Consider the following 18,773-nt stretch of genomic DNA (forward strand, 5'->3'; position numbering starts at 1 on the left):
AGGGGTTCAAGGCCAGCCTGGCCAACATGGTGAAACCTGTTCTCTACAAAAATACAAAAATTAGCTGGGCATGATGGCGGGTGCCTGTAATCCCAGCTACTTGAGAGGCTCAGGTGGAAGAATTGCTTGAACCCGGCAGTCAGAGATTGCAGTGAGCCGAGATTGCACCATTACACTCCGGCCTGGGCAACAAAGTGCAACTCCGTTTCAAAAAAAAAAAAAATTAGCCAGGCATGGTAGTTTATGCCTGTACTCCCAGCTACTCTGGAGACTAAGGCAGGAGAATCGCTGGAACCCAGAAGGTGAAAGTTTCAGTGAGAGGAGACTGTGAAACTGCACTCCAGACTGGGTGACAGAGCAAGACTCCATTTCAAAAAAATAAACTATAATTATTTTTTCATTTGGTTTCATCTGATACTAGTTTGATACAAGAGCCACTTCTAAATGAACGCTATTTCTTAGCTATTGCATTAGCTCAAAGCGCAGTCCCAAAGCAGCAGCAGTAGCACCTGGAACATGTTACAAATGTGAATTACAAAGTGCCACCCAGACTGCCTGAATCAGAAACTCAGGACTGGGTCAGCCCTGGGATTTTGTTGTTGTTGTTTAGTTTGGTTTGGTTTGAGACAGAATCTCGTTCTGTCGCCCAGGCTGGAGTTCAGTGGTGCGATCTTGGCTCACTGCAATTTCTGCCTTCTGGGTTCAAGTGATTCTCTTGCCTCAGGCTCCCAAGTAGCTGGGTTTACAGGTGCACGCCACCACGCCCAGCTAATTTTTGTATGTTTAGTAGAGATGGGGTTTCACCATGTTGGTCAGGCTGGTCTTGAACTCCTGATGACCTCAAACAATCCACCCGCCTTGGCCTCCCAAAATGCTGGAATTACAGGCATGAGCCACTGCGCCTGGCCAGCCCTGTTTTAATAAGCACTTTAATACAAGCTGGAGTTTAAGAACTACGGAGCTATTGCAGTACTTTAGGGCTGTCAAGTTAAATACAGACTACTCAGTTAAACACTGAATAATTTTTTAGTATAATTGGAACCCAAATACTGTCTGAGATATGCTTATACTTTAAAAATTCAGAGTTTAGCTGAAATTTAAATGTAAGTGGGCACACTATATTTTTGTTTGCTAACTATGGTAGTGCTATTTAAATCTTTCTCATGTAGTTTTTAATTTTGGACTTATAAGAACATAAGATGAATGCATCCTTTTTTAGGTTAACTGCTTTTTTTCTTTTTTCTTTTTTATTGAGATGGAGTCTCGCTGTGTCACCTAGGCTGGAGTGTGCAGTGGCACAATCTCAGGACACTACAACCTCCACCTCCCAAGTTCAAGCGATTCTCCTGCCTCAGCCTCTGGAGGATTACAGGCATAGCTGGGATTACAGGCATGCACCACCATGCCTGGCTAATTTTTTGTATTTTCAGTAAAGACAGTGTTTCACCAGGTTAGTCAGGCTAGTCTCGAACTCCTGACCTCTAATGATTCATCCATCTTGGCCTCCCAAAGTACTAGAATTACAGGCATGAGCCACCATGTCTGGCCTGCATTTTTCTTTATATGAGTAATTTGATAAAGAAAATCTGGCCAGGTGTGGTGGCTCATGCCTGTAATCCTAGCACTTTGGGAGGCTGAGGCGGGCGGATCACCTGAGGTCAGGAGTTCAAGAACAGCCTAACCAATATGGTGAAACCCCGTCTTTTTTTTTTTTTTTTTTTGTATTTTTTTTAGTAGAGACGGGGTTTCACCATGTTGACCAGGATGGTCTCTATCTCTTGACCTCATGATCCACCCGCCACAGCCTTCCAAAGTGCTGGGATTATAGGCGTGAGCCACCGCGCCCAGCCAAAACCCCGTCTTTAAAAAAAAAGAAAGTCTGAAAAAGATGATAAAGTTAATTAAAAAAAAAGAAACACTATTCACTGAAAAAGCAGTATGAGCCAGGTGCAGTGGCTCATGTCTATAATCTCAGCACTTTGGGAAGCCGGCCAGGTGGATAGCTTGAGGTCAGGAATTCGAGACAGCCTGACCAACATGATGAAACCCTATCTCTACTAAAAATACACAAATTAGCTGGGCATAGTGGCAGGCACCTGTAATCCTATCTACTTGGGAGGCTGAGGCAGGAGACTGGCTTGGACCCGACAGGCAGAGGTTGCAGTGAGCCAAGATCTCATGACTATACTCCAGCCTGGGCAACACAGGAGTCTCGAACTACTGACCTCAGGTGATCCACCCACCTTGGCCTCCCAGAGTGCTGGAATTACAGGCTTGAGCCACTGTGCCCAGCCAGGACATACTTTTGTTTCTTTCTTTTTCTTTCTTTCTTTTTTTTTTTAAGACAGGGTTTCACCATGTTGGCCAGGCTGGTCTTGAACTCCTGACCTCAGGTGATCCGCCTGCCTCAGCCTCCCAAAGAGCTGAGATTACATGCTTGAGCCACCACGCCCGGCCCATACTTTTGTTTCTTGAAATACCCACTCTTGGAACAGTCTTTCCTACCCACTTGCTAGGCCAACAGAGCGAAGGAGGAGCCAGAGTGTTTATATTTGACCCCAACACCTCTGAAGTTTCTTCATTGGAGCCTAAATAAAGGTGTAAACAAAAATCATGGGCGTCTCCTTTTTTTTTAATTTTTCTATTGCATTTTAGGTTTTGGGGTACATGTGAAGAACATGCAAGATTGTTGCATAGGTACACACATGGCTGTGTGATTTGCTGCTTTCCTCCCCTTCACCTATATCTGGCATTTCTTCCCATGCTATCTCTCCCCAACTCCCCACCCCCCACTGTCCCTCCCCTATTTCCCCCCAACAGATCCCAGTGTGTGATGCTCCCCTCCCTATGTCCATGTGTTTTTATTGTTCAACACCCACCTATGAGTGAGAACATGCGGTGTTTGATTTTCTGTTCTTGTGTCAGTTTGCTGAGAATGATGGTTCCTTTTTTCTTTTTATTTTTTTTAAAGACGGGGTTTCATCTTGTTGGTCAGACTGGTCCTGAACTCCCGAGCTCAGGTGATCCGCCCACCTTGGCCTCCAAAGTGCTTGGATTACAGGCGTGAGCCACCACGCCTGGCCAACGGTTCCATTTTTCTACTGGTTATAGGGCCGTCACAGAATCCTGAGAAGGAAGAATGTCTTCTACATGTGACTCAGGTGGTTTTGATTAAATAAGAGTAAAACATCTAAACTCTTTTTTGTTTTCTGCTCCTATAACAAAATACACACATTGGGTGATTTATAAAGAATAGAAGTTTAAGGCTGGGCATGGTGGCTCACTCCTGTAATCCCAGCACTTTGGGAGGTCGAGGTGGGCAGATCACCTGAGGTCAGGAGTTCGAGACCAGTCTGGCCAACATGGTGAAACCCCATCTCTAGTAAAAATACAAAAATTAGCTGAACATGGTGGTGGAAAGCTGTAATTCCAGCTACTTGGGAGACTAAGGCAGGAGAATTGCTTGAACTCAAAAGGCAGAGGTTGCAGTGAGCTGAGATCCTGCCATCACAGTCCAGCCTGGGTGACAAGATCAAGACTCTCCTGAAAAAAAGAAAAAAGAAAATATTTGGGCTGGGCTGGGTGCAGTGTCTCACGCCTGTAATCCCCACATTTTAAGCAGCCAAGGTGAGAGGATCACTTGGACCCAGAAGTTTGAGACCAGCCTGAAAAACATAGTAAGACCCGTCTCTATTAATTTACTTTATTATTCATTTATTTTTGAGACAGAGTCTCTCTCTGTTGTCCAGGCTGAAATGCAGTGGCATGATCTCGGGTCATTGCAACCTTCGACTTCCCAGTTCAAGCGATTCTACTGTCTCAGCCTCCTGAGTAGCTGAGATTACAGGTGAGGGCCACCACCCCCAGCTAATTTTTGTATTTTAGTAGAGATACGGTTTCACCAAGTTGGTCAGGCTGGTCTCAAACTCCTAACCTCATGATCCACTTGCCTCGACCTCCCAAAATGTTGGGATTACAGGCGTGAGCCACCGCACCAGGCCCTCTAATAATCTAAACATTTTAAATAAATATAGGAAAACATTTGTTAGGTATATAGTAGCTAACAGAAAGGTATCTGAACATAAAATTAAGAAATACCATATTAAATCCAGAAGTACATTAAAAAACACATAAAAAAGCAGCAAAGTGGCCGGGCCCTCCTGGGTGGGGCGACTGGGTCTGGGATGGGTTTCCTCCTCATCAACAAGATCCCGGAGGAGTACCCAGACAGGATCATGAACATATTCAGTGTGATGCCCTCACCCAAGGTGTCAGACACGGTGGTGGAGCCCTACAATGCCACCCTCTCCATCCACCATCTGGTAGGAAACACAGACGAGACCTACTGCATGGATAATGAGGCTCTCTATGACATCTGCTTCAGAACCCTAAGCCTGCTACACCCACCTGCGGTGACCTGAACCACCTGGTGTCTACCACCATGAGTGGGGTCACCACCTGTCTGTGCTTCCCAGGACAGCTCAGTGCTGACTTCAGGAAGCTGGCTGTGAACATGGTCCCGTTCCCCCACCGACACTGCCTCACTCCCAGCTTTGCCACCCTGATGAGTCAGGGAAGCCAGCAGTCCCGGACTCTGACAGTGCCCAAGCTTACCCAGCAGATGTTGGATGCCAACAACATGATGGTGGCCTGAGACTCCTGCCATGGCCGCTAACTGATGGCGGCTGCAGTGATCAGAGGCCACATGTCCATGAAGGAGGTGGACGAGCAAATGCTTAATGTCCAAAACAAGAACAGCAGCTACTTTGTTGAGTGGATCCCCAACAACAAGAAAACAGCTGTCTGTGACATCCCGCCCCAAGGGCTAAAAATGTCCACCACCTTTATTGGCAACAGCAGGGCCATCCAGGAGCTGTTCTAGTGCATCTCGGAGCAGTTCACAGCCATGTTTCCACACAAGACCTTCCTGCACTGCTACACGAGCAAGGGCCTGGATGAGATGGAGTTTACCCAGGCCAAGAGCAACATGAATTACCTGGTGTTCAAATACCATCAGTACCAGGACACCATGGCCAAGGAGGAGGGCGAGTTCGAGGAGGAGGTGGCCTAGAGCCTGCAGTCACCGGGGAAAGCAGGGAGCGGTGTGAACTCATTATTCACTCCCAGCCTGTCCTCTGGCCTGTGCCTCTGTGTGTGCACTTGGTTTTCCCTGTCCACGTCCCCTGCTGTACACACACCATTACTGAAGCATTTTTATAGTGAAAAAAATTGTTTTGGTTTATTTCCATGTGATCTTTTTTGCCCGATATACATTTTGTCTTCTATAAAATACCTGTGCCCCTACTGAATAATTCCGTGTGTGGCTGCAGATGTGTATGTATGTCATGAAGAATAATTATCTACAGATCACACATATAGATCTCAGATTTCACTGTGTGTGCGTTCCTATAATCTCTTCATCCTGTAAGAATCTGAATTTTCGTCTTGGAGACAGAGGCTATCCCTTATCTTTTGAAACAGAGATAGGAAATCCCGGGGCCTGAGCTGTTACACCCTAAGGTTAGTAAACTTCAATGAACATCTTATGCTGATCTTCTGAGTGGGAATGTTCCCATGTAACCAGCGTGAGGGAGGAGGTTCTCCCTTTTAGCAGCTATTTGGCAAGATGCTTTCCTCATGGGCTTGGTCTCCTTGTCCTCACCATGAGCTCATAACCACATCAGTCCCAGCTCACTTCTGAGAAAGCTGGGGCTCTGAGCCCCACTGAGAATTGGTGTCTGGGATCAGGCAGCAGGGACACAGCGAAGGGGGAGGATTTTACATGCCAAGGTTGGGAGAGGCAAAGCTGGGAGTCGCAGGGGGAGAGCGAGGTTGCTGGGGATAAGATGATGCCAGAACAGCTCAGGATTGGCTTTGAGTTTCCCGCCAAAGTCAACCTGATTCTGAAGACCAAGGCGCAGCTCCAATACACCAGACCCATCCTCACTGTTAGTCTCCTGGCACCATAAAAAGTAGGGGAGACAGGGCCCCCTGACAGAACCAAGTTAAATTTCCCAGAGCTCTAGGCATTCATTCACCCTGATCCAGAGCCTTCACACACCCAGGGAAAGAATCATTCCTACAGATAATGGACTAAGGGCAGTAAGGCAATGAGGAAGTGCTGGGGGCATAATTCCCTGTGCACACCCGGCTATCTGAGCTCTCCCGTGGCGGCTCTATGGGGCCCTCACGCAGCCTCCATGCTCCTGCTCACACTGCTTGCCCAGCCAGGAGCCTTCCAGCTCCACCTGAGTTACACAAACTCCCAAGTGAAAACAACCCACTCCAGCCTTTTCCGCAGCCTCCTGCTTGTTCCCAGGAGATCCGGTCTCTTTCTTTTGCACCCTGGGTCCCTTCACTTGTGCTTCCACTGCGGGTGGGTGGTCACAAGCTCTGTGCCCTTTAGTGTGGATCTCTCTGCTGGAGGACACAGGATGCCCTGCAAGTCAGGGACAGGTCTCATCCCTCACAGAGATGGCCATGTGGCCCAGGTTCGATGCACACCTGCAGAACTGCTATTTCTGGCTTCTATACACAATCTCTGGCTGGGCTGGTGGCTCAAGCCTGTAATCTCAGCACTTTGGAAGGCCTAAGTTGGCAGATGGCATGAGTCCAGGAGTTTGAGACCAGCCTGGGCAACATGGTGAAACACAAACTCTACAAAAAAAAAAAGAGAGAGAGAGAGAGAGAGAGAGAGAGAAGGCATGGTGGCTCACACCTGTAATCCCAGCAGTTTGAGAGGCTGAGGTGGTTGGATCACCTGAGGTCAGGAGTTCAAGAACAGCCTGGCCAATATGGTGAAACCCTGTCTCTACTAAAAATAGAAAAATTAGCCAGGTGTGATGGTATGCACCTGTAGTCTCAGCTACTCAGGAGGCTGAGGCAGAAGAATCACTTGAACCTGGGAGGTGGAGATTGCAGTGAGCTGAGATCTAAGATCCCACCACTGCACTCCAGCCTGGGTGACAAAGCGAGACTCCATCTCAAAAAAAAAAAAAAAAAAAGGCTGGGCACTGTGGCTCATGCGTGTAATCCGAGCACGTTCAGAGGCCAAGGTGGGCAGATCATGAGATCAATAGATCAAGACTCTCCTGGCCAACACGGTGAAACGCCGTCGCTACTAAAAATACAAAAAATTAGTTGGGCATGGTGACATGCACCTGTGGTCCCAGCTACTTGGGAGGCAGAGGCAGGAGAATTGCTTGAACCTAAGAGGCAGAGGTTGCAGTCAAGCAAGATGGTGCCACTGCACTACAGCCTGGCAACAGAGTGAGACTCCATCTCAAAAAAATTTTTTTAAATAGAAAGGAGCCAAACATGGTGGTGCATGACTGCAGTCCCAGCTGATCCTCTGGAGGCTAAGGTGGGAGGATCACCTGAACCCTGGAGATGGAGGTTGCACTGAGCCAGGATTGCACCACTGCACTCCAGCCTGAGTGACACAGTGAGACTCTGTCCCCACAAAAAATAAAAAATCTGTCTTTATCTACAAGAGATACCTGCTGCCAAACTCATGACAAGGAAATAATGCAACCGACTGTGTACTCTCAGAAACTTGAGAGAAGTGAGCAGGATCTCAGCCGGTGTTACCTTTGTACTGCAAAGCCGTGCAGTACCATCTGTGACATTTCTTTCTATTCACTCAAAAAAGAAGAGATGAATTTTTTTTAAAAATTACTTTATACCGTTCGAATGAACACATCAAGTGGTGCCTTTAGAGGTGCTGCTCAAGGTCTCAGAGGCCACATGACTGGAGGAGAGGGTGAAGTCTGAGAGGACACTCAGGTGAAGGTTGAGTGTTGGTTGAGACAGCAGGTCAGCTGGCAGAGGTGTCAGAAGACACTCAGGTGGAGTTGTGTACGGACTCAGAAAATCATTGGCTAAAGGTGGTAGAGGTAATAAAAGACACTCATGTGCAGGCGTCTGTGGTCTTGAAAACATCATCTGTAGAAGCTGGCAGGGGTGTCAGAAGACACTCGGGTGGAGTTGCATATACACTCAGAAAATCATTCGCTAAATGTGGTAGAGGTAATAGAAGACACTCATGTGCAGGTGTCTGTGGTCTCGAAAACTCATTATCTGTAGAAGCTGGCAGGGGTGTCAGAAGAAACTCGGGTGGAGTTGCAGATAGACTCAGAAAATCATCCGCTAATGGTGGTAGAGGTAATAGAAGACACTCATGTGTAAGTATCTGTGGTCTCAAAAACTCATCATCAGTAGAAGCTGGCAGAGGTGTCAGAAGACACTCGGGTGGAGTTGCGTATAGAGTCAGAAAATCATTCGCTAAAGGTGGTAGAGGTAACAAAAGACAGTCATGTGCAGGCATCTGTGGTCTGGAAAATTCATCATCTGTAGAAGCTGGCAGAGGCGTATAAAGACACTCGGGTGGAGTGCGTATAAAATCTGACAATCATCGGTTAAAGGTATTAGAAGTAATACAAGACACTCATGTGTAGGTGTCTGTGGTCTCGAAAACTCATCATCTGTAGAAGCTGGCAGAGGTGTCGGAAGACACTCGAGTGGAGTTGCGTATGGACTCAGAAAATCATTGGCTAATGGTGGTAGAGGTAACAGACACTCATGTGCAGGCGTCTGTGGTCTTGAAAACTCGTCATCTGTAGAAGCTGGCAGAGGTGTCAGACACTCGGGTTGAGTTGCGTATGGTCTCACAGAATCATCGGTTAAAGGTGTTAGAGGTAATACAAGACACTCATGTGTAGGTGTCTGTGGTCTCGAAAACTCATCATCTGTAGAAGCTGGCAGAGGTGTCAGAAGACACTCGAGTGGAGTTGCGCATGGAATCAGAAAATCACTGGCTAAAGGTGGTAGAGGTAATAGAAGACACTCATGTGTAGGTGTCTGTGGTCTCGAAAACTCATCATCTGTAGAAGCTGGCAGGGGTGTCAGAAGACACTCGAGTGGAGTTGCGCATGGAATCAGAAAATCACTGGCTAAAGGTGGTAGAGGTAATAGAAGACACTCATGTGTAGGTGTCTGTGGTCTCGAAAACTCATCATCTGTAGAAGCTGGCAGGGGTGTCAGAAGACACTCGGGTGGAGTTGCATATAGACTCAGAAAATCATTCGCTAAAGGTGGTAGAGGTAATAGAAGACACTCATGTGCAGGTGTCTGTGATCTTGAAAACTCATCATCTGTAGAAGCTGGCAGAGGTGTCAGAAGACACTCGGGTGGATTTGCGTATAGACTCAGAAAATCATTCGCTGAAGGTGGTAGAGGCAATAGAAGACACTCATGTGTAAGTGTCTGTGGTCTCGAAAACTCATCATCTGTAGAAACTGGCAGGGGTGTCAGAAGACACTCGGGTGGAGTTGTGTATAGACTCAGAAAATCATTCGCTAAAGGTGGTAGAGGTAATAGAAGACATTCATGTGCAGGTGTCTGTGATCTTGAAAACTCATCATCTGTAGAAGCTGGCAGGGGTGTCAGAAGACACTCGGGTGGAGTTGCATATAGACTCAGAAAATCATTCGCTAAAGGTGGTAGAGGCAATAGACACTCATGTTCAGGCGTCTGTGGTCTTGAAAACTCATCATCTGTAGAAGCTGGCAGGGGTGTCAGAAGACACTCGGGTGGAGTTGTGTATAGACTCAGAAAATCATTCGCTAAAGGTGGTAGAGGCAATAGACACTCATGTTCAGGCATCTGTGGTCTTGAAAACTCATCATCTGTAGAATCTGGCAGGGGTGTCAGAAGACACTCGGGTGGAGTTCCGTATAGACTCAGAAAATCATTCACTAAAGGTGGTAGCGGTAATAGACACTCATGTTCAGGCGTCTGTGGTCTTGAAAACTCATCATCTGTAGAATCTGGCAGGGGTGTCAGAAGACACTCGGGTGGAGTTGCATATAGACTCAGAAAATCTTTCACTAAAGGTCGTAGCGGTAATAGACACTCATGTTTAGGCGTCTGTGGTCTTGAAAACTCATCATCTGTAGAAGCTGGCAGGGGTGTCAGAAGACACTCGGGTGGAATTGCGTATAGACTCAGAAAATCATTGGCTAAAGGTGGTAGTGGTAATAGACACTCATGTGCAGGCGTCTGTGGTCTTGAAAACTCATCATCTGTAGAAGCTGGCAGGGGTGTCAGAAGACACTCGGGTGGAATTGCGTATAGACTCAGAAAATCATTCGCTAAAGGTGGTAGAGGTAATAGAAGACACTCATGTGCAGGCGTCTGTGGTCTTGAAAACTCATCATCTGTAGAAGCTGGCAGGGGTGTCAGAAGACACTCGGGTGGACTTGCATATAGACTCAGAAAATCATTCGCTAAAGGTGGTAGAGGTAATAGAAGACACTCATGTGCAGGCGTCTGTGGTCTTGAAAACTCATCATCTGTAGAAGCTGGCAGGGGTGTCAGAAGACACTCGGGTGGAGTTGCATATAGACTCAGAAAATCATTCGCTAAAGGTGGTAGAGGTAATAGAAGACACTCATGTGCAGGTGTCTGTGGTCTTGAAAACTCATCATCTGTTGAAGCTGGCAGGGGTGCCAGAAGACATTCGGGTGGAGTTGTGTACAGACTCAGAAAATCATTGGCTAATGGTGGTAGAGGTGCCAGAAGACTTTTGTGTGTAGGTGTCTGTAGTCCCAGGTGACACCCAGACGGAGGATGTGGCCGCCAAGCCATCAGTGGTCTTGAAGCGTCAGCCATGAGGTAGGGCGAGTAGAGCAATCCTGAGCAATGATGTTGCTGTGCTGCAGCCAAATTAACCTGTAGGCAGAAGGAAGAATTATTTTGAAATGTATGAATCTGACAGACAGAACCACCAACGCCAACACAGGCTGCACCTTATGTTGCTGCTGATAGTTTTTTGCACCTTTCTGTCCTCCAGGTTTCACAACAGCAGCATCAGTGTCATGAAGTCACCCTTCCACTAAGTACCACTGACAGCTGGGGAGTGAAGAAGAGTCATTGGGACAAACTGTTTTCTCCACATGCCACTGCGTCTGTCTGCAAATGTAGGCAGGCTGGGGGCCTGCCCCAGGGAAGACAGAGTCATAGCACAGTAAGGAAGAAGCATCTTTCAGACACAGGAGTGTCTCTGTCCATCCTCATTCCTCCCTCATCGCCATCACCAGAGCATGTTCTTTGCGTCAGATAAACAGCGAGTAAGAGAGGTATGAAAAGCCCATTGTCCACACATGTGTTACAGCTTCTTTTTGCAGAATGTTCTCCAGGCCTTTTATGTTCCGTCTCTGATTCTCAAAACTCTGCAAGTCAGTGTGACCACCCTGCTCCAAATCTTAAGAAAACAGAGGCTCCCCAAGGAAGAAGAACATGTGCCCAGGGTCACAGAGCTTGCAGGAGGCAGAGTGGAAGTCTATTCCAGCTCTGCCTGCAGGACCCTCTCATTTTCCCTCTGATTCCCTTCTTGACAAAGGCTCTTCTTCACTCTGGGGGTGCCCTCCATGAGCACAGATGGCTCTGGGAAATGTGTAAGCAGGGAAACTGGGAGAGGGTTTTCTGACAGAAGAATCTGACATACAGAAGTCAGTTAGGCATGGCTAGATATTTCTTTTAACTCCCAGGTAATACAAATTTTAAGTGCATTATGACATAAATAATACTTTTGTCCAGGGAATAATGAGGTGGGACTTCTGAAAAAAGCAAGTTTTAGAAATGTGTTTAATTTCAAGTGTACAGTTCCCATCATGTGTAATCATAGGACTCGGCAGCTGTTGAAGGTACAGAGGCCAGACGAGAACCAGCACAGCTGAGCATTATTTAAGGCCTTAGTTGGGAATTGTCACTGTGGGTAATAGGTTACATTCACTTTCACTAACTCACAATCGAGGCTTTTTTTATTGCAAATATGGAGACTCTGACACTTAGAATGTTAGATCAGGGCACCGCCACATGGGGGTGAAGGCGTTTTTGCACAACACAGTTACCAACAGGAATGGGAGTGTGATGAACTATGAAATTGACCTTGACGAAGAGCATTCAAAATTGCACAAAGCACATATTAATGTTGGATTAATGAGTTTTCACTTTCATCACTTCTGGGAATACAGCAGATATTTGAAATGTTGATCACCTACCTTGTAGAAAAAAACAAACAAAATCACAGCAAAATAAAAGAAAACCCCACATAATTCAGAAATAGACCCCACAACACCTTGAGTAACAGATCAGTCAGCGTTCACTGGGCCATGAGACCCATGAAAGTGGAAGTCAGTGGAATTCCTGTTATTTCCAGAAACAGAACAGTAAAAGCCCTTCAGCCCTCAGTCCCTAAGCATTTATGGCTTCTGGAGGTGCCACTCAAGATGACTAGCTGGGAATGAAGAAGCCAGAAAGCTTATGGGAAAAATTTTGCTTCTGAAAAAGTCCAGACAGAAAAGGTATCACAGAACCTACAGAGCAGAGGCCAGGCCAGGAGAGGATGATGGAGGAAAAGACTACAGTGTCCTGATACAGGCACAGTGAAAATGACCCCAGCATTTACCTTTGTCTTCTCTGTGTTTTCACTTGGGACGCAGCTGCTGTTCCTCACGGGAACCGAATGAGGTCCTGCATCTGCTAAGGGCAAGAGAAGGGAATGGGGCTAAATCTCACTCGCATGTTCTGTGCAGAATAAGAAACCCTCCACGCCTTCTGCTGCCATCTCACCCTCTTTGCCACACTCAGGTCCCTTACCAGAGGCACAGGGTTAATTGACCAGATGCATCAGAGGACCCTGGAGCCCTCTGGGCCTGAGCCTTGAGGAAGATACTGCAGAGTCCTGGTCCAGGGGTTTTCTTAACTCTCAACAGGCTGTGGACAAGTCGGGCTCTAACCAGTTGGAAATGAGCTTTAAATCAGGGTTCCCAGTACACATCAAAGGAAATCACCCATCATGTGAGCACAGACTCCAAATTAAAATAGAAACAGCCATGGATGGGAAGAACATCTATAGGGCCAGGACAGGAGCAGCACTGCTCCTTTTCTTCAAGCTGTAGGGGCATTTAAAATCCTGCAGATTCATAGTGAATCTAACCTCCATATCTCACCAGGCATTGTCAATATTTATGAACAGAAATGAACATAAAGAGACTAACGGTCATGAGAAAAGGTAAGCGCTACAGAAATTAAATGGGGGCCGGATGCGGTGGCTCACACTTGTAATCCGAGAACTTTGGAAGGCTGAGGTGGGCAGATCACTTGAGGTCAAGAGTTAGAGACAAGCCTGACCAACATGGTGAAACTCTGTCTCTACTAAAAATACAAAAAGAAATAATTTGCCAGGCATGGTGGCAGGCACATGTAATCCCAGCCACTTGGGAGGCTGAGGCAGAAGAACTGCTTGAACTCAGGAGGTGGAGGTTGCAGTGAGCAAAAATTGTGCCACTGCACTTCAGCCTCAGTGACTGAGCAAGGTTTTCAAAACGAAAAGGAAAGAAAAGAAAAAAAGAAAGAAAGAAATCAACTGGAAAGTTTTAGGGTCACACTTCAAATGTTAGAGTAAGATTACATAGAAATTTAGCTTACTAAAGGAGTTATATAGTTCACAATAAACAATTTAAATAAGCAAAAGGAATGAAGGAAGTTCCAAAAAGTACAAATAAATGCTTCTTTTCTTAAAGCAGATCTCATGTACTGTTTTATAGATCCATGAAGACATCACCTGAAAATCTCTGCTCTCATCAGCACTTACAGCTCCCATTCTAAAATGTTATCGTTGTTACTTTTCTCAAATGAAAGAAAAACAAAGCCTTCACACTGACTCAAGGTGGGAAGGGGAGCTGGCCCATTTGCCTTGTAGGCTCGTCTTCACAGTTAAAACTAACCAAGGCATCAGTGGGGGGCAAAGTCCACAGTCAGTGGAGGGGTCTCAGCTCAATCATTCACACAGGACTAGCCAAGAGCCATTCAGTCAGGGCACTTGAGAAAAATGGGGTCCTGTCCCCCAGCAGGACAACTGTTCTCTTCATAAGTGCTAGGAACTGTTTCCAGGAGACATGACAATTACCCCACCTGAGCCCTCACCCCCAAAAGGAGAAGCAGGGTATGTGGACTGTGCAGCAGAAACTAAGCGGCTGCCTTCACGGGAGCTCCTACCTCGCCAGAAAGCGTTCTTCAGGCACAGGTGTTTCTGGGCTGGCCCCTCACTCATGTGTCTCCCTGGCACTCTCCTCATTCTCCTCATTTCCCATCTAGAAGACAGAGAAAGAACTGACTTGAAAAAGAATTAAAACACCACGTTCTTTACTAGACACTTGAAGCTTCATCTTAAAACAAAAACATCCTTAAAAATGACCATAACAACTGAGCGCGGTGGCGCAAGCCTGCAATCCCAGCACTTTGGGAGGCTGAGGTGGCCAGATCACCTGAGGTCGGGAGTTTGAGACCAGCCTGACCAACAAGGAGAAATTGTCTCTACTAAAAATACAAAAAAGTCAGGTGTAGTGGCACATGCTTTTAATTCCATCTACTTGGGAGCCTGACACAGAGAATTGCTTGAACCCGGGAGGTGGAGGTTGCAGTGTGCTGAGATTTCACCACTGCACTCCAGCCTGAGTGACGGAGACTCTGGCTCAAAAAGAAAAAAAATCCATCACAATGACCTACCTGTGCTGCTTGTAGGAAGCCTTGCTCTCTGCCGTCTCCCCCTCCAAGGCTTGAGCACAGAACTGTGGGGAGAAAAATACATCCATGTCCTCACCTGGCAGACTATGCCCAAAAGCAAGGAAAACAAAGAAACAAAACTTACCCAGTTGTCAAGAGCCTTTCTTGCAGAAGAGGTGACCTGAAAAAGCCACCACACCCAGCCTGAAAGAACATCTTTCAAGTTCTTTATAGAATTTGATTTTTCTGATTTTAACTCACAGGTAATTTAGTTAAAATCAGAAGTGGTACATGAAAAAACATCCCCTCCCCAGGCGTGGTGGCTCACGCTTGTAATCCCAGCACTTTGAGAGGCTGAGGTGGGTGGATCACTTGAGATTGGGAGTTTGAGACCAGCCTGGCAAACATGGTGAAACCCCAACTCTACTAATACAAAAATTAGCTGGGTGTGGTGGTGACCGCCTGTCATTCCAGCTGCTCATTGGGAGCTGAGGCAGGAGAATCACTTAAACTCATGAGGTAGAGGTTGCAGTGAGCCGAGATCACACCATTATACTCCAGGCTGGGTGACAGAGCCAGACTGTCAAAAAAAAAAAAGAAAACTTCCCCCCACTTGTATTGACAATTCTCTGCTCAGGACTAAGTAGGGTAGAGACTGTTAAATGCGGCAGGGTGTGGTGGCTCACACCTGTAATCCCAGCACTTTGGGAGGCCGAGGCAGGTGGATCACCTGAGTTCAGAGTTCAAGACCAGCCTGACAAAAATGGTGAAATCCTGTCTCTACCAAAAATACAAAAATTAGCCGGGCATAGTGGTACATGCCTGTAGTTCCAGCTACTTGGGAGGCTGGGGCAGGAGTCTCACTGGGACCTAGGAGGCAGAGGTTGCAGTGAGCTGAGATTGTGCCACCACACTCCAACCTGGGCCAGAGAGTCAGACTCCATTTCAAAAAAAAAAAAAAAAAAAAGGAGAAAGGCAGTCCCGAATGGCAGGTAATTATCTAGGTTGTAAAAATAAAACGTACTTCCTCTTCCCTTGAATATAAAAAGCATTGTGGGATTAGTGCTTTTTTCTTGGATCGTTATTCAGAAGGAGGTTCAGTCCCCAGACAACCACATTTTTACTGTCATGAAAGGTAAAGTATACTTTACCTTTCTGTGTTAGTATACTCACACAGAAGCAAATTTTTCGGAGGAAAAGGCCAACCATAGAAACTCCCATAAATACAACAGTGAAGACTATCCACAAAATGCCAGGAACGTCATGCCCAGTGTACAAATCATTAGGTGGAAAACTGATGCCCTGGAATAATAATAGTTGAAATAATGAAAAGGTCAGTGACATTGACAATATTTCAGTAAAAAATAATAATCTTTAGAAACCATCAACCTCCTCCAAGAGGTAACCACACCCCTCAGATATCACCAGGGGATTCCACTGCTTCAAAAAAGATTGGAAGTTACCAGTCTCATGTTTTTTGCATGGCTGGTAGTGTGTTTAGGCATTCTAAATGTACACTGCCTTTTTTTTTTCTTGACGTAAAGCAGGGATATCCAATTTGTTGACTTCCCTGGGCAATATTAAAAGAAGGAACCTTGTCTTAGGCCACACATAAAATACACTAACCCTAACAATAGCTGATGATCTAAAAAATATCACAAAAAGGCCAGGTGTGGTGGCTCATGCCTGTAATCCCAGCACTCTCGGAGAGTGAGGCTAGGGGATCACCTGAGGTCAGGAGTTCCAGACCAGCATGGCCAAAATGGTGAAACCTCATCTCTACCAAAAATACAAAAATTGGTCAGGTATGGTGGCAGATGCCTGCAATACCAGCTACTCAGGAGGCTGAGGCAGAAGAATCGCTTGAACCAGGGAGGGAGAGGTTGAAGTGAGCCAATATCACGCTATTGTACTCCAGCCTGGGAGACAAGTGGGAGACTTTGTCTCAAAAAAACAAAAATAAAAACAAAAATCACAAAAAAAAATTTTTTTTTTTTTTTTGAGACGTGTCCCACTCAGTCGCCCAGGCTAGAGTGCAGTGGTGCAATCTCAGCTCACTGCAACCTCCGCCACCTGGATTCAAGCCATTCTCCTGCCTCAGCCTCCTGAGTAGCTGGTACTACAGGCACCTGCCACCACGCCTGACTAATTTTTATATTTTTAATAGAGACAGCATTTCACCATGTTGGTCAGGCTGGTCTGGAGCTCCTGACCTCAACTGATCCGCCAGCCTCAGCCTCCCAGTTACAGGCGTGAGCCACCACACCAGGCCTGTCATTTCTTTATATTTAGATAACATAAGGACTTTAAGACCCTTTCTCCTTTGGGTCAATCAATGATCTGCACCATACACATTTTACAAAACCAAGGACAATACAGTCCTGACTCACATCCTGGTCACGTCACTCCTAGTGACTCCCACATTGCAAACCTCCCAGCAGGTGCAGCCCTCTCCTCTCCATCTGATGGGCCTCTAATCTCCCATCACACTGACTGGACACAGACTCCCTAGAGGCAGCCCCCAAGAGCAGAAGACAGGGATGACACAGAAGTTCCTAAACAGTCATCAAATGACAAAACTCAAATGACATTTCATCTTATTTTGGTTTTGTTTGAGACAAGAGTGCAGTAGGCATCCAACTAATCATTTTTGGAATCTTTAGTAGAGATGGGTTTGGCTATGATGCCCAGGCTAGACTTGAACTCCTGGACTCAGGTGATCTGCCCACCTTAACCCCCCAAAGTGCTGAAATTACAGGCCTGCACTGTGTAATATGCCAAGTGACACAGCCCAATAACAAGGAAGAAACCCCAAGGGCCCAGCGTCTACTCACATGGGTGGATGGATGGCTGGGAAACCCCAGCAGGAGGAGCCAAAAGAGCGGCCACGGCACCCACATGTCCTGGTCCTCTCAGGGCGCCCTGAGAGGGCCAGGACAGAGGTGGGGGTGGCTAAGGGCTGGGGGAGGGAAGGGGATGGGGATGGGGCAGGATCTGAGTTGGGGAGGGGGATGGGAGGGAAGGGGAGGGAGGGGTACAGGGGATGTTGGGCACCTGGAGGAGGGGGAGGAGAATGGAGTCTAGGAAAGAATCGGGTTGAAACAGTCTTCAAGTGCGAGTGGGAGGTTCAGCTACAAGTCAGGGAGAAAAGTCCATCAGGGAAGCCGCAGGACACGTGGAGCAAGAGAGCGGGAGGCTCGGGAGCAATTAAATGGAGACCAGGGCTCTGGCTTCCACCTAATCTTCTCCTGTCTGGGCGCTGCCTAAGCAACCCTCGTGCTTTATACTCCCTCTCCACCAATCCCTGGCCCCGGAATGTGGAACCACACAATGGACATTACATCTGTTCTCCAATGCCCCTCCCCCCCTCAGCCCCCAACTGACTCCCAAGGACAGGTCCTCTCTGGAACCTTCACAGACCTCATTTCTGGTCTTCCCCACCAGCTCCCTGTTCCTGCTTCTGGGTGGCTCCTTCCTTCCTGAGCTTCCAGGGTTTCTCATGGTCAGTCTTGGCTGCACAACATAAGAAACAAATGATGGCAGGATGGCAGGAAGAACCTCACACACAAGCAGAGTGGGAGGCTCTACAGGCCCCTCTCAGCCATTCATATTCTAAGCAACAAAACATCACAAGGATGCAGAAGGTCCCAATAGTAAAGCATCTCCATCACATCCATGCAGCCATCATCCATCATCCTGTATCTCGGGAACAAATGTTGGAGCTACACTGGTTTTAAGCATGCAAGGTACATTTACAAAAATTAACCCGACTTCTTTTGTTCATCACACCCCCTTCCCTCTCCGGGGGCTCGGACACACCCCCTCCCCTCGCAGGGACCTCGGACACACCCCCTCCCCTCGCGGGGACCTCGGACACGCCCCCCTCCCCTCGCGGGGACCTCGGACACGCCCCCTGCCCTCTCCGGGGGCTCGGACACACCCCCTTCCTCTCCGGGGGCTCGGACACACCCCCTCCCCTCTCTGGGGGCTCGGACACAACCCCTCCCCTCGCGGGGACCTCGGACACGCCCCCTTCCCTCTCCAGGGGCTCGGACACACCCCCTTCCCTCTCAGGGGGCTCGGACACGCCCCCCTCCCCTCGCGGGGACCTCGGACACGCCGCCCTCCCCTCGCGGGAACCTCAGACACGCCCCCTTCCCTCTCCGGGGGCTCGGACACACCCCCTTCCCTCTCAGGGGGCTCGG

At 47.5% G+C, this 18,773-nt stretch overlaps 2 long non-coding RNA genes and 1 pseudogene across 3 annotated transcripts; 1 reads left to right on the top strand and 2 right to left on the bottom strand.

Moving 5' to 3' along the window:
- Positions 1-4,184: 4,184 nt before the first annotated feature.
- LOC135269016 (tubulin beta chain-like) lies at positions 4,185-5,182 on the top strand (annotated as a pseudogene).
- Positions 5,183-10,502: 5,320 nt separating this feature from the next.
- On the bottom strand, positions 10,503-14,616 carry LOC135269017 (uncharacterized). Of its 2 annotated transcripts, none has more exons than XR_010337359.1 (4): positions 14,572-14,616; positions 14,062-14,156; positions 12,470-12,540; positions 10,503-10,731 (listed from the first exon to the last, which is right to left on the bottom strand). It is a non-coding gene; the product is annotated as an uncharacterized LOC135269017 (long non-coding RNA). The 2 variants fall into 2 exon arrangements; XR_010337358.1 differs by having other exon boundaries at positions 12,470-12,543.
- A 97-nt stretch (positions 14,617-14,713) lies between these two features.
- Positions 14,714-18,335, bottom strand: LOC135269018 (uncharacterized). Its single transcript, XR_010337360.1, has 3 exons — positions 17,989-18,335; positions 15,742-15,870; positions 14,714-14,749 (listed from the first exon to the last, which is right to left on the bottom strand). It is a non-coding gene; the product is annotated as an uncharacterized LOC135269018 (long non-coding RNA).
- Positions 18,336-18,773: the final 438 nt, after the last annotated feature.

Source organism: Aotus nancymaae, unplaced genomic scaffold (assembly GCF_030222135.1).
Source record: "Aotus nancymaae isolate 86718 unplaced genomic scaffold, 86718_ANA_hifiasm-v0.15.2.pri h1tg000049l, whole genome shotgun sequence".
NCBI classification, from domain to species: Eukaryota; Metazoa; Chordata; class Mammalia; order Primates; family Aotidae; genus Aotus; species Aotus nancymaae.